General features: G+C 37.4%; 1 pseudogene; it reads left to right on the forward strand.

Annotated features, from left to right (window-relative positions):
* Nucleotides 1-1,322: 1,322 nt before the first annotated feature.
* LOC122431935 lies at nt 1,323-1,988 on the forward strand (annotated as a pseudogene).
* Nucleotides 1,989-11,177: the final 9,189 nt, after the last annotated feature.

Raw genomic sequence — 11,177 nt, forward strand, 5'->3', positions numbered from 1 at the left:
TCAGGAAAGGAGTATGTCAAGGCTGTATATTGTCACCCTGCTTATTTAACTTATATGCAGAGTTTCCATTCAGTTCAGTTGCTCAGTCATGTCTGACTCTTTGCGACCTCATGGACTGCAGCACTCCAGGCCTCCCTTCCCATCACCAACTCCTGAAGCTTACCCAAACTCATGTCCATTGAGTTGGTGATGCCATCCAACCATCTCATCCTCTGTCATCCCCTTCTCCTCCTGCCTTCAATCTTTCCAAGCAACTGACTTTCAAATGAGTCAGTTCTTTGCATCAGGTGGCCAAAGTGTTAGAGTTTCAGCTTCAGAGTACATCATGCAAAATGCCAGACTGGATGAACCACAAGCTGGCATCAAGATTGTTGGGAATAATATTAATAACTTCAGATACTCAGATGACATCATTCTTATGGTATAAAGCAAAGAAGAACTAAAGAGCCTCTTGATGAAAGCGAAAGAGGAGAGTGAAAAAGTTGGCTTAAAACTCAACATTCAGAAAACTAAGATCATGGCATCCAGTCTCATCACTTCATAGCAAATAGATGGGGAAACAGTGGAAACAGTGGCTGACTTTATTTTCTTGGGCTCCAAAATCACTGCTGGTGGTGACTGCAGCCATGAAATCAAAAGATGCTTGCTCTTTGAGAGAAAAGCTATGAACAACCTAGACAACATATTAAAAAGCAGAGACATTCCTTTGCCAACAAAGATTTGTCTAGTCAAAGCTATGGTTTTTCCAGTAGTCATGTATGGATGTGAGAATTGGACTATAAAGAAAGCTGAGCCCTGAAGAACTGATGTTTTTGAAGTGTGGTGTTGAGGGAGGATCTTGAGAGTCCTTTGGACTGCAAGGAGATCAAACCTGTCAATGCTAAAGGAAATCAGTCCTGAATATTCATGGAAGGATTGATGCTGAAGCTGAAACTCCAATACTTTGGCTGTCTGAAGCAAAGAAGTGACTCATTGGAAAAGACCCTGATGCTGGAAAAGATTCAAGGCAGGAGAAGAGGATGACAGAGGATGAGATGATTGGATGCCATCACTGACTTGATGGACATGAGTTTGAGCAAGCTCTGAGATTCGTGATGGACAGGGAAGCCTGACATGCTGCAATCCATGGGATCACAAAGAATTGGACCCGACTGAGTGAGTGAACTGAACTGAACCAGAAGATCACGTGCTTCCTGCCGTTCAAGCAGCAGCCCCATATTGTATCAGATTTATTTGTATTTCTCTTGACAGTACACTCCAAGAAGTTAGGGGCCATATTTTATCCATCCTTTTAAAAAGTGACTAGTCAGGCGCGGGTCGCCATGGCGGAGCTGCAGCAGCAACTCCGGTGCAGGAGGTGGTGAACTCCATGGTGAAGAGTCTGGAGACAGAGAATATCCGGAAGATGCAGGGCCTTATGTTCCGGTGCAGCGCCGCCTATTGTGAGGAAAGCCAGGCGTCCGTGCAGCAAAAGTGCACCAGTGCATTGAACTCTGCCACGCACCTCTGGCTCAAACCCAGGCCCTGGTGACCAGCGAGTTGGAGAAGTTCCAGGACCGCCTGGCCTGGTGCACTATGTATTGCAATGACAAGGCCAAAGATTCTATAGATGCAGGGAGTAAGGAGCTTCACGTGAAGCAACAGCTGGAGACCTGCGTGACCAAGTGTGTGGATGACCACATGAACCTCATCCCAACCATGACCAGGAAGATGAAGGAGTCGCTCTCATTCATGGGGAAATAGCTGTCTGCTAGTGGCCATCAGGGCTGAGGGCAGGAATTGATTTAAAAGGAGGAATGGGGATTTGGGTCTTTTAAGGAGAGTTAAGGAATGAGGAAATTAAGGATGGCAGCAAGTCTAAGGCCTGTGTTTCTTTCCTCTGGACACTGGTTCATTTGTGTTTCAATCCTAGAAAGTGAAATGGAAAAAAAAACGGTGCTAAAATTTGGGTCACAGATAGCACAGGAGGTTTGTTGTGAGCCTGAATTTCATGTGGCAAGTACTTCTGCCAATAGGGAGTCTCCCTTGTCCCAAACCAGGGCCCTCCAAGGTACCAGATTCTCCTACTGCACAGATACCAAGAGGCCGGCAGGTTCATGTAACCTGCTTATGGTCTACTGGAGTATGAAAAGAGGTGTTGCCCACCTGCTGTTTACTAGAAGGATCACTACAACATTTTCCACAAACTAATAAAATCCATGCAGTCACTAATGTCGAAAGGGGCAGGGGGCTTTAGGGGGTTTGTTTTGCTTGTTTTTCTCTTATAGACAAGGGCATGATGTTAAGATGTAAAGTTGGGAGAGGCAGTTTGGATAAAAACTTTGAAAGGGTCCCTGCAGGTACTCATTTCTCCATCAAGATGTGGATGTGTGTTTCTTAAAATTCTCACACATTACATCATTCAGCCTGGAGACCCTGCAAAAATGTAAGAAGCGATATCACACTGGTAAGGGAAGCAAGTGTTCCCTCTCACTAGCAGCCGTGGTGGGCCCTGAGGCCGCCTGCAGCAGAGTCAGCCAAGCGACAAGACAGTCTTACAGTGACACTCGGCCTTGCAGGGAAACGGGATTTTGACAGTATTATATGCTCATATTCAGGAACGAACAGTGAAAGAGGAACTATTAGCTACTTAAATAAGAGGGTTGTGAAGTATGGGCTTTGGAAAAATCTGTTTTTCATGAAACAGAATGAAAGCCTAAACCCAGTGTTGCTTACTTTGCCCCCTGAAATAACAGAGCTTTGTTGAGACAATCCCCTGGCAACAAAAAAGTCAAGGGAGGAAAAGTAAGCAACTCAGGGATGAACCGTGGCTCTTTTAGAGCGATAAAGGGACTGCCCTCCATTACCAAACACCACTTTTGCCAGGGCCTTTGCTTCATGCGTTGTTCTTGCCCCAGTTCTGGCCCCTTATCATTTTGATAAGGACCTTGTTTTTTTTACCAACTTAGTACTTGAAATGATAATATTGTCTGTTTGCTGTTTCAAGACTGTGATATATTTTCCTAGTGGTTTGGTTTTCAAAATAAATAAGACTTAATTTTCTTCCCCCCCCAAAAAAAAAAAGTGACTAGTCAAATTCCTGGGTCATGGAGTATATGATTAAAAAGCTACAATTTATTGAGCCCTTTGCTTTTTTAGGGTATTGTTCTAAGTCCTTCCCATGTAAAACTGGTTTTCTTTTCTTGCATAACAAATCACCACAAGCTTGTCATCTCATAGTTTCTGTGGATCAGAAATCTGAGCATACCTTAAGTGGGGTTCCCTGTTGAAAGTCTCACAAGGCTGTAGTCAAGGTTTGTTTGTATGTGGAGATCTCTCTAGGAAAGAATCTGCTTCTGAGCTCACTTAGTTGGCTAGCAATATAAGTTTTCTGTAGGTGCATGACTAAGGACCCTGGCCTCTAAATGGCTGTGAGTGAAAGCTGTCCTCAGTTCCTGGAGGCCACCGTAGGTTCTTACTCTGTGACTTCATATGCAGTTCACAACATTGTGGTTTGTTTCTTTAAGGTCACAAAGCGATTCTCTTTACAATCTAGTAAGGCAGAGTTCTCTCTAAGGAAATGTAATCATGGGAGTAACATTCCATTGTCTTTACCATATTCTCAGGCTGAGGAACATGTCAGAGATTCTATCCATACTCAAGCTGCAGGGATTTCATAAAGACATGATTCTTTGGGAGCTGCTTTGGGAGAATTCATACCATGAATTCTCTCCTTTAACCCTCATAATTCTATAAGGCATGTGCTAACATTATAAAGTTAAAGGGCACCAGCTAATAAAAAATTTTAAAAAATCAAGCCAAGTTTTAAGCCAGGCAGCATTACTGCAGAATCCAAATTTTTATCTTACCTTATATTGACTTCACTAAAAACACGTCTGCTGAATTTATAATTGAAGTAGTGAATAAACAATTGAATAAATTAATGTTGATTTGATTAATGTTGGTAATGATTTTCCCTTTATAAATGGTATGAAATGTATCTTTGTACATAATAGAAATATACTCAGCAGAGCATGATGCTTAAACTGAGAATTTGAGAAAATATAGGCTTATGTGTCTCATGTGTTTATTGGGTGGAATGGAAGAACGAATTTCCTGGGCTATTTAACATTTATTTTATTTCACTTTTTTCATCCTTAATTTTGATTTTTTTGTAGCATGTATATACTTCAATTTCATTGCTTGAAATTCCTTATAGTAATAATCTATTTTGAAATTACTAGTAATTATTGGGTAATATTATACAGTGTTATATTATATTGGTATAATGATTTATTTATTCATTCATTCATATTTTCCCTAACCAGTTTATAATTTTTATGAGGACAGATCATATCTATTTTTGACCACTACTATATTTTGAGAATCTATAAAATAGCAGGCACATAGTAGGAACTCAATAAATGACTTTGAATGATTTGAGAGAAACATCTAAAATAACATACTAGAAAAAAAAAATCCAATGTACTATCATTTTTTCCTTCTGATCTAATGTGGTTTAGCTACTGTTTGTGTTTTAAATATAAACTATCTGGAAAATAAAACAGAATTAGTTCTTAAGCTTCATTTGGCTTTAATACACAATCAAAAATGTATTTTAAATTTTTGTTGTTGTTTAAGCATTGTATTTAATTAAATTTCAAGTAGATTGTGTTGGAAAGAGTGTCTCACTTTGCCAAAATACCATCCACATAGATTTAAAGGAAAGTTGTGTTTTCCCATATGGGCTTAACTCAGAAGGCCTAACTTATAAAGTGTTCCTCTGATCTCTGAAGACACCCTCATTTCTATGATATATATCATATAATCAAACTACCTAAATGATTTTGGAAACAAGATTCCAACAGCATTTTTTTCTCCCTTTCACTTTCAGCTAAAAAATATCCATATCATTTATCATGAGGTAGATCTTTCTTGTATCTTGTAGCAATAAACTTGCTGCTAACATATGGTGTTATTTAGCTTTGTAACAGAGAAGATTAATCAGCCAACAAAATGTCATTATAAAGGAAATATTTTAAACTGTGATTTTCTATTTTCTCTCACTTATGGGCATCCAGCCAAATTCATCTGCAGCTGGATTAAAGAACGACATATGGAAATAAAAAAACAAACCCTTAAATTATCAGTGGCATTTGTATATTCAGGATGCCACACTAAAGTTCTATTGCTTGTGAAATGCAAATGTTTCCCTTTAATGAGAAATTAGATTATTGTCTTAATTGTGTGTGTGTCTGTGTGTGTGTGTGTGAAATTTTGGAGGATCCATTGAAAACATTATCATTACCAACATTATCAACAACAGCCATGTTCATTCACTTTGTGGTGGTGACGGTTTAGTTGCCAAGACATGTCTGACTCTTGCAACCCCACAGACTGTTGCCCTCCAGGCTCCTCTCTCCATGGGATTTCCCAGACAAGAATACTGGAGTATGTTGCCATTTCATTCACTTACTGTTACTTAAACCGAGACGTAGATTAAATGATTACCCTAGATCTCTTCGGAAAGAGAAGGTTTTAACCCAGGAGTGGGAAGACTCCGTACTAAAGTAGGAATAACCTTAATAAATGCTGTAGTTTCTTCTGAAAGAACACTTTAATATTGAATTGCAAGATATATTAGGCTGATCCTATTATTAGGGAAAATACTCACTGGCAGGAAAAATAGCACCTTATTAACAATATGTATTATGGCTTTTTGAAAGTCATATAAATGTGAAAGTATTAATTGCTCAGTTGTATCCAACACTTTGCGACTCCATGAACTATTGTCTGCCAGTCTCCTCCGTCTAGGGAATTCTCCAGGCAAGAATACTAAAGTGGGTTGCCATTCCCTTCTCCAGGGGATCTTCCCAACCCAGGTATCGAACCTGGGTCTCCTGCATTGCAGGTAGATTCTTTACCATCTGAGCCACCAGGGAAGCTGAAAGTCATGTAAGTACTGTAATAATTAAAAGAAAATTCTTTTTAAGAACTTTAAAAAAGTAACAGTAGTTTTTCAATGATTTTTTTTTTAATCGAGCCTAAAAATAGTACTATAAGGATTGGGTATCCACTAGTGCTTTGCACTGCATTATCTCACTTATTCCTCATAAGGTCCCCATTAACACCTCAAATTGAAGAAACTAACTTTAATTCTGTGCTAAATTTTAAATAATACTTTTCTGATGAATCTAGAATCATCCTTGGTGTGGGCTCTTCTTATCTACAGATCATGGAGATGAATACTGATCTGTTATATTTTAAAGCCTTTTCTTCTCAAACTGATCTGGACTATAGTTTCTGGACCAATTTTACATTTTTGTTACCCATAAATATATGTAGATATTTAGCACTTTTCCAGAATCAATGAATGCTGCTCACATTTTATCTGGGTTCCATTGTGCCACAACTTATTTTTTCACTCTGGTTGTATATTTATGCATTCACATATCCACCATATAAATCTAACAAGAACACACTCCCATAACTTTCTCAAAACCTGCTGTATATGTGACACATTAATTTGGAATGCATTTGTATAAATTAACATGCTAAGCAACCAAACTGAAATTTAGACTAGTTAACAGTATGAACTCTACTTCATTTATATTTGCAGAACATGAATTATTGTTTTTCCAGAATAGGACAATTCTTCCTTAATGAGTTCTATCTAAAAATAATGAATACTATGTTAAACATGGAATCACAGAGTTGTTTACACTGGTAACTATTCATAAAATTAGTATTTCCTGCATTCCCGGGGATAGTAGTTAAGGTGTTTATTAGCAGACACAAGCAAATTAATCTGTTAGAAGAAAATTAAGCACAATATCCTTTGACATTTCCATGCATGATAAACACTGGTTTATTCTGCCAAATTTATGTTGAACATAAAATAATACCTAGCCCAATTAAATAAGTATGCATTGACTGTTTGCCATTAACATGTTATTCCACTAAATGTTAAGGTTCTAAATATACCTAAAATAGAGCTTCTGGCCTCAAAGGATGTAATGTCTTTTAGGGAGATTAGACAAGTAATTTTTCAAGTGAGTCTTAAGGGTCTAGTATTACAGGTTCTATAAAAATGATGCAAAGTGCTATGGGAATTTAAAGGAGAAAGAACTAACATTAGGTTGGGGTGATTAAAAAGAGCTTTAAAGAATTTCTACAGTTGGGATCTATCTTTACTTATATATTTTTATGATGTGAAAAGAGATAGAAAGGGCATTGTACTAAGGGTATATAACTTCAGCAATGATAGAAAAATGAAAGCATTCATTGTCTTTGGGGAATAAATATTCCCATTTGACTATAGAACAATTCACTCTCTTTCACCAGTACTTAATGAGTGCTTGTTATGAGTTCAGCCCTCTTTTAGGGATTGGGAATTTAACAATGAACAAAACATGCAAAAAATCTTCAACTTTGAAGTTGACTTCCTTGACATATAAAAGAACAAGTTAAGTGAATGAATGATATGAAATAGGGCTACCGGATCTATAGATGAACTCAAGAATAAGGAGTCTTGATTGCAGCTCGTATTGTTGTTTTTAATTAAAGTCAACAATTTTTAATTGTCTGTTTTAATTATAGTTCAAGAGCTTGTGGCTGACAATATAGATACTCTGTTACATAACAATTAGCATGTGACTGAGTATGATGCATTAAAATTGAAATAACAGAAAGACAGTAAGGAGACCACTTCAAGCAGTCCAAGTACAAAGTCACAGAGAAGTAAATTAGGATAATGGCTGTAGGCATGAAAAGAGAGAAAATGTGTAAAATACATTAAAATGACGGATTTGTAGGACTTGGCAACGGTTAAAATGTATGAGAATGTCTCAGGGATCTAGTCCTCTAATATCAGGAAAAGTCTTGTGCAATTATCTGCAAAGGCAAAAAATTAGTTGAAGATGGCTTGAAGGAGAAGGCTGACCATGCTAATGGTCAGCATTTGAAAAGTGGTAAGGAAATAGTGGTGGTAATGTAAAGCAGGCACTTGGAAAGTTGGACTTGCATCTATGACTGAGGATCCAAAACTAGACATATAAAAGATTTACAAAGATTTTCATTGCTTTAGTAATGCTTTTGAGTGTCCCTTGGGAGTGATCATAGAGGAGGAGAATTGAACTCCTTGGAAATATCTATATTTGAGGAGTTTGAGATGAGCTAGGACTTCCCTGTATCTCAAATGGTAAAGAATCTGCCTGCAATGCAGGAGAGCAGAGTTCAATCCCTGGGTTGTGAAAACCCTCTGGAGAAGGGAATGGCAATCCACTCCAGTATTCTTGCCTGGAGAATTCCATGGAGAGAGAAGCCTGGAGGGCTGCAGTCCATGAGGTCTCAAAAAGTCAGACACGACTGAGCGGCTAACACACACACACACAAGGTTAATGTTAGATAGAATGTGAATGAGATTATATTTTGAAAGTATTTTTATTCTGGAGAATGGATGGGGGAGAACAAAATAGTTAAGCAGACAGAGAGGAAACAGTGTACTGTGGAGAGAGCATAAGTTTGATGGCATAAAGAAATGAAGGAAACCGGATTAGCAATGAACTTTTTTGTTAAGATGCTAGAAAATGAGGGTGAGCAATATGTCACCTATTTGTAAAATTAAGAGATCATTTTAAAAGTGACTTCCTTAGAAAACCAGACACTGAAGAGTGCTGATCCCATTTATATGAATTTCAAGAAGAGGGAAAACTAATCTAATATGGTAAGGATTGCAGTTTTATTCTTGAGGGATATATACCGACTGGGAGGTGATAGGAAACTTCTGAGTGTGCCAGAAATAGTCTACATCATGATCTAGGCTATTACACTGCTGAATATGTATGTAAAAATTAATCAAGTTATATACTTAAGGTTTTTGTACTTCACCATAGATAAGTTAACTATCAAAAATAAAAAAAATAATAAAAAGAAAGAGAAAGGGAGGAAGGAGGAAATGGAGAAAGGGTAGACATGTGATCCACTCTGGCTTTACTGAACACTGAATCCAACTTCATATAAAGTCAAGCATAATTCTAGACCCAGAAGTAACCTGAGTCCCTAAACTCCCTTTATTGTTAATTACCAGTTAGGGTTACATAGTCTGTTATTTTTTGATATAAAGAGTCCTAACTTGTATGGCTCAGATGGTAAAGAATCTGCTTGCAATGTAAGAGACCCGGGTTCAATCCTTGGGTCAGGGAGATCCCCTGGAGAAGGGAATCACAAAACATCTGATGGAGATGGAAATGGCTACCCACTCCAGTATTTTTGCCAGGAGAATTTCATGGACAGAGAAGCCTGGTGGGCATCGCAGAGTTGGACATGGTTGAGCTACTAACAATTCACTTTTGGGCTTCCCTGATGACTCAGATGGTAAAGAATCTGCCTGCAATGCAGGAGACACAGTTTCGATCCCTTGGTTGGGAAGATCCCCTGCAGGAGGGAATGTCTACCCACTCCAGTATTCTTGCTTGGAGAATCCCATGAACAGAGGAACTTGGCAAACTCCAGTCCATAGGGTCACATAGAGTTACACACAACCGAGCAACTAAGCCCACAACTGGTATATATTTAGATAAAGGTTTAAGTGTCATTTTGCAATTTTAATTATAATTGCAAGTTAAATAATGTTGGAGAAGTCAAAATAAAAGCAAAATAAAGTATAATTTTGGATTATGGGATAGTTTATACAATTATATATTCATTGAAATATTCAATATTTTTTGAGTATTCAAATGGAAAATTCAGAAATCCTAGGTATTTTATGAATTCAACTTATTAAGCAGACTAGTACAAGAATCTAAGGAAAACTAGAATAGAGCATTAATTATACTATGTAGTAATCTGTAATAGATAAATATATATGAAAGATGAGTTCATGTTAATTAATAGTAGACAGTCACATAAGAATTTTTAAAGTTTTGTGGTAAACAAATATTGAATATAAATGAAAAATTCAAAACAAAACATGCTAAATCATACACATATGTATGAATGTGTATGTGAATTAATTACCAATATTATCTATAAATTTTATATATTTGAAAGAAATATATCCATATAGATTCTGTGGAAGTTGATTGGGTTGATTCTAAATATCCTCATGAAATTAAAATGTATAATAATACTCAAGATATCACAGCAACATGGAAATATTGAAAAAAATTTCTTCAAAATATAACAATATATAAAGCTATAATGCCAGTATTTAAATAAGTATAGTATTAGTGTTGAGAAAAAATTAAAGCAGCAGAATTAATCATCTAGAAAAATACTAATTTACATGTAGTATATTATTATATGTACATATTTCAAATCAAATAGCTAGAGTTGGTCAACAAATTCAGATAGGATGACTTTTGTTGTTATTGTTGAAGGGATATAATCCATTTATAACACGATTTAAAGAAAAGAAATGCAGATTTAAGAACTCTTTTCAGTCTATTATGTCTATAACTTTATCTTCTTAAGGTAGAAAAAAAGCAGAAACATAGACAGCATATTAAAAAGCAGACATTACTTTGTCAGCAAAGGTCCGTCTAGTCAAGGCTATGGTTTTTCCAGCGGTCATGTATGGATGTGAGAGTTGGACTATAAAGAAAGCTGAGCGCTGGAGAATTGATTGATGCTTTTGGTCTGTGGTGTTGGAGAAGACTCTTGAGAGTCCCTTGGACTGCAAGGAGATGCAACCTGTCCATCCTAAAGGAAATCAGTCCTGAATATTCATTGGAAGGACTGATATTGAAGCTGAAACTTCAATACTTTGGCCACCTGATGCAAAAAGCTGACTCATTTGAAAAGACTCTGATGCTTGGAAAGGTTGAAGGCAGAAGGAAAAGGGGACTACAGAGGATGAGATGATTAGATGGCATCACTGACACAATGGACATGGGTTTGGGTGGACTCCGGGAGTTGGTGATGGACAGGGAGGCCTAGCGTGCTGCAATTCATGGGGTTGCAAAGAGTTGGACACAACTGAGCGACTGAACTGAACTGATAATGCAGCAGTGATTCAATTAAACACCTTAAAATTATACACACACACACACACACACACATCTGTGTAAACATACAGACTTCCCAGGTGGCTCAGTAGTAAAGAATCCTCCTTCTAATGCAGGAGATATAGAACATGCATATTCAATCTCTGGGTCAGGAAGATCCCCTGGAGAAGGAAATGGCAACCCACATCAGTA

The sequence above is a fragment of the Cervus canadensis genome, chromosome 30 (assembly GCF_019320065.1).
Source record: "Cervus canadensis isolate Bull #8, Minnesota chromosome 30, ASM1932006v1, whole genome shotgun sequence".
In the NCBI taxonomy this organism is placed as follows: Eukaryota; Metazoa; Chordata; class Mammalia; order Artiodactyla; family Cervidae; genus Cervus; species Cervus canadensis.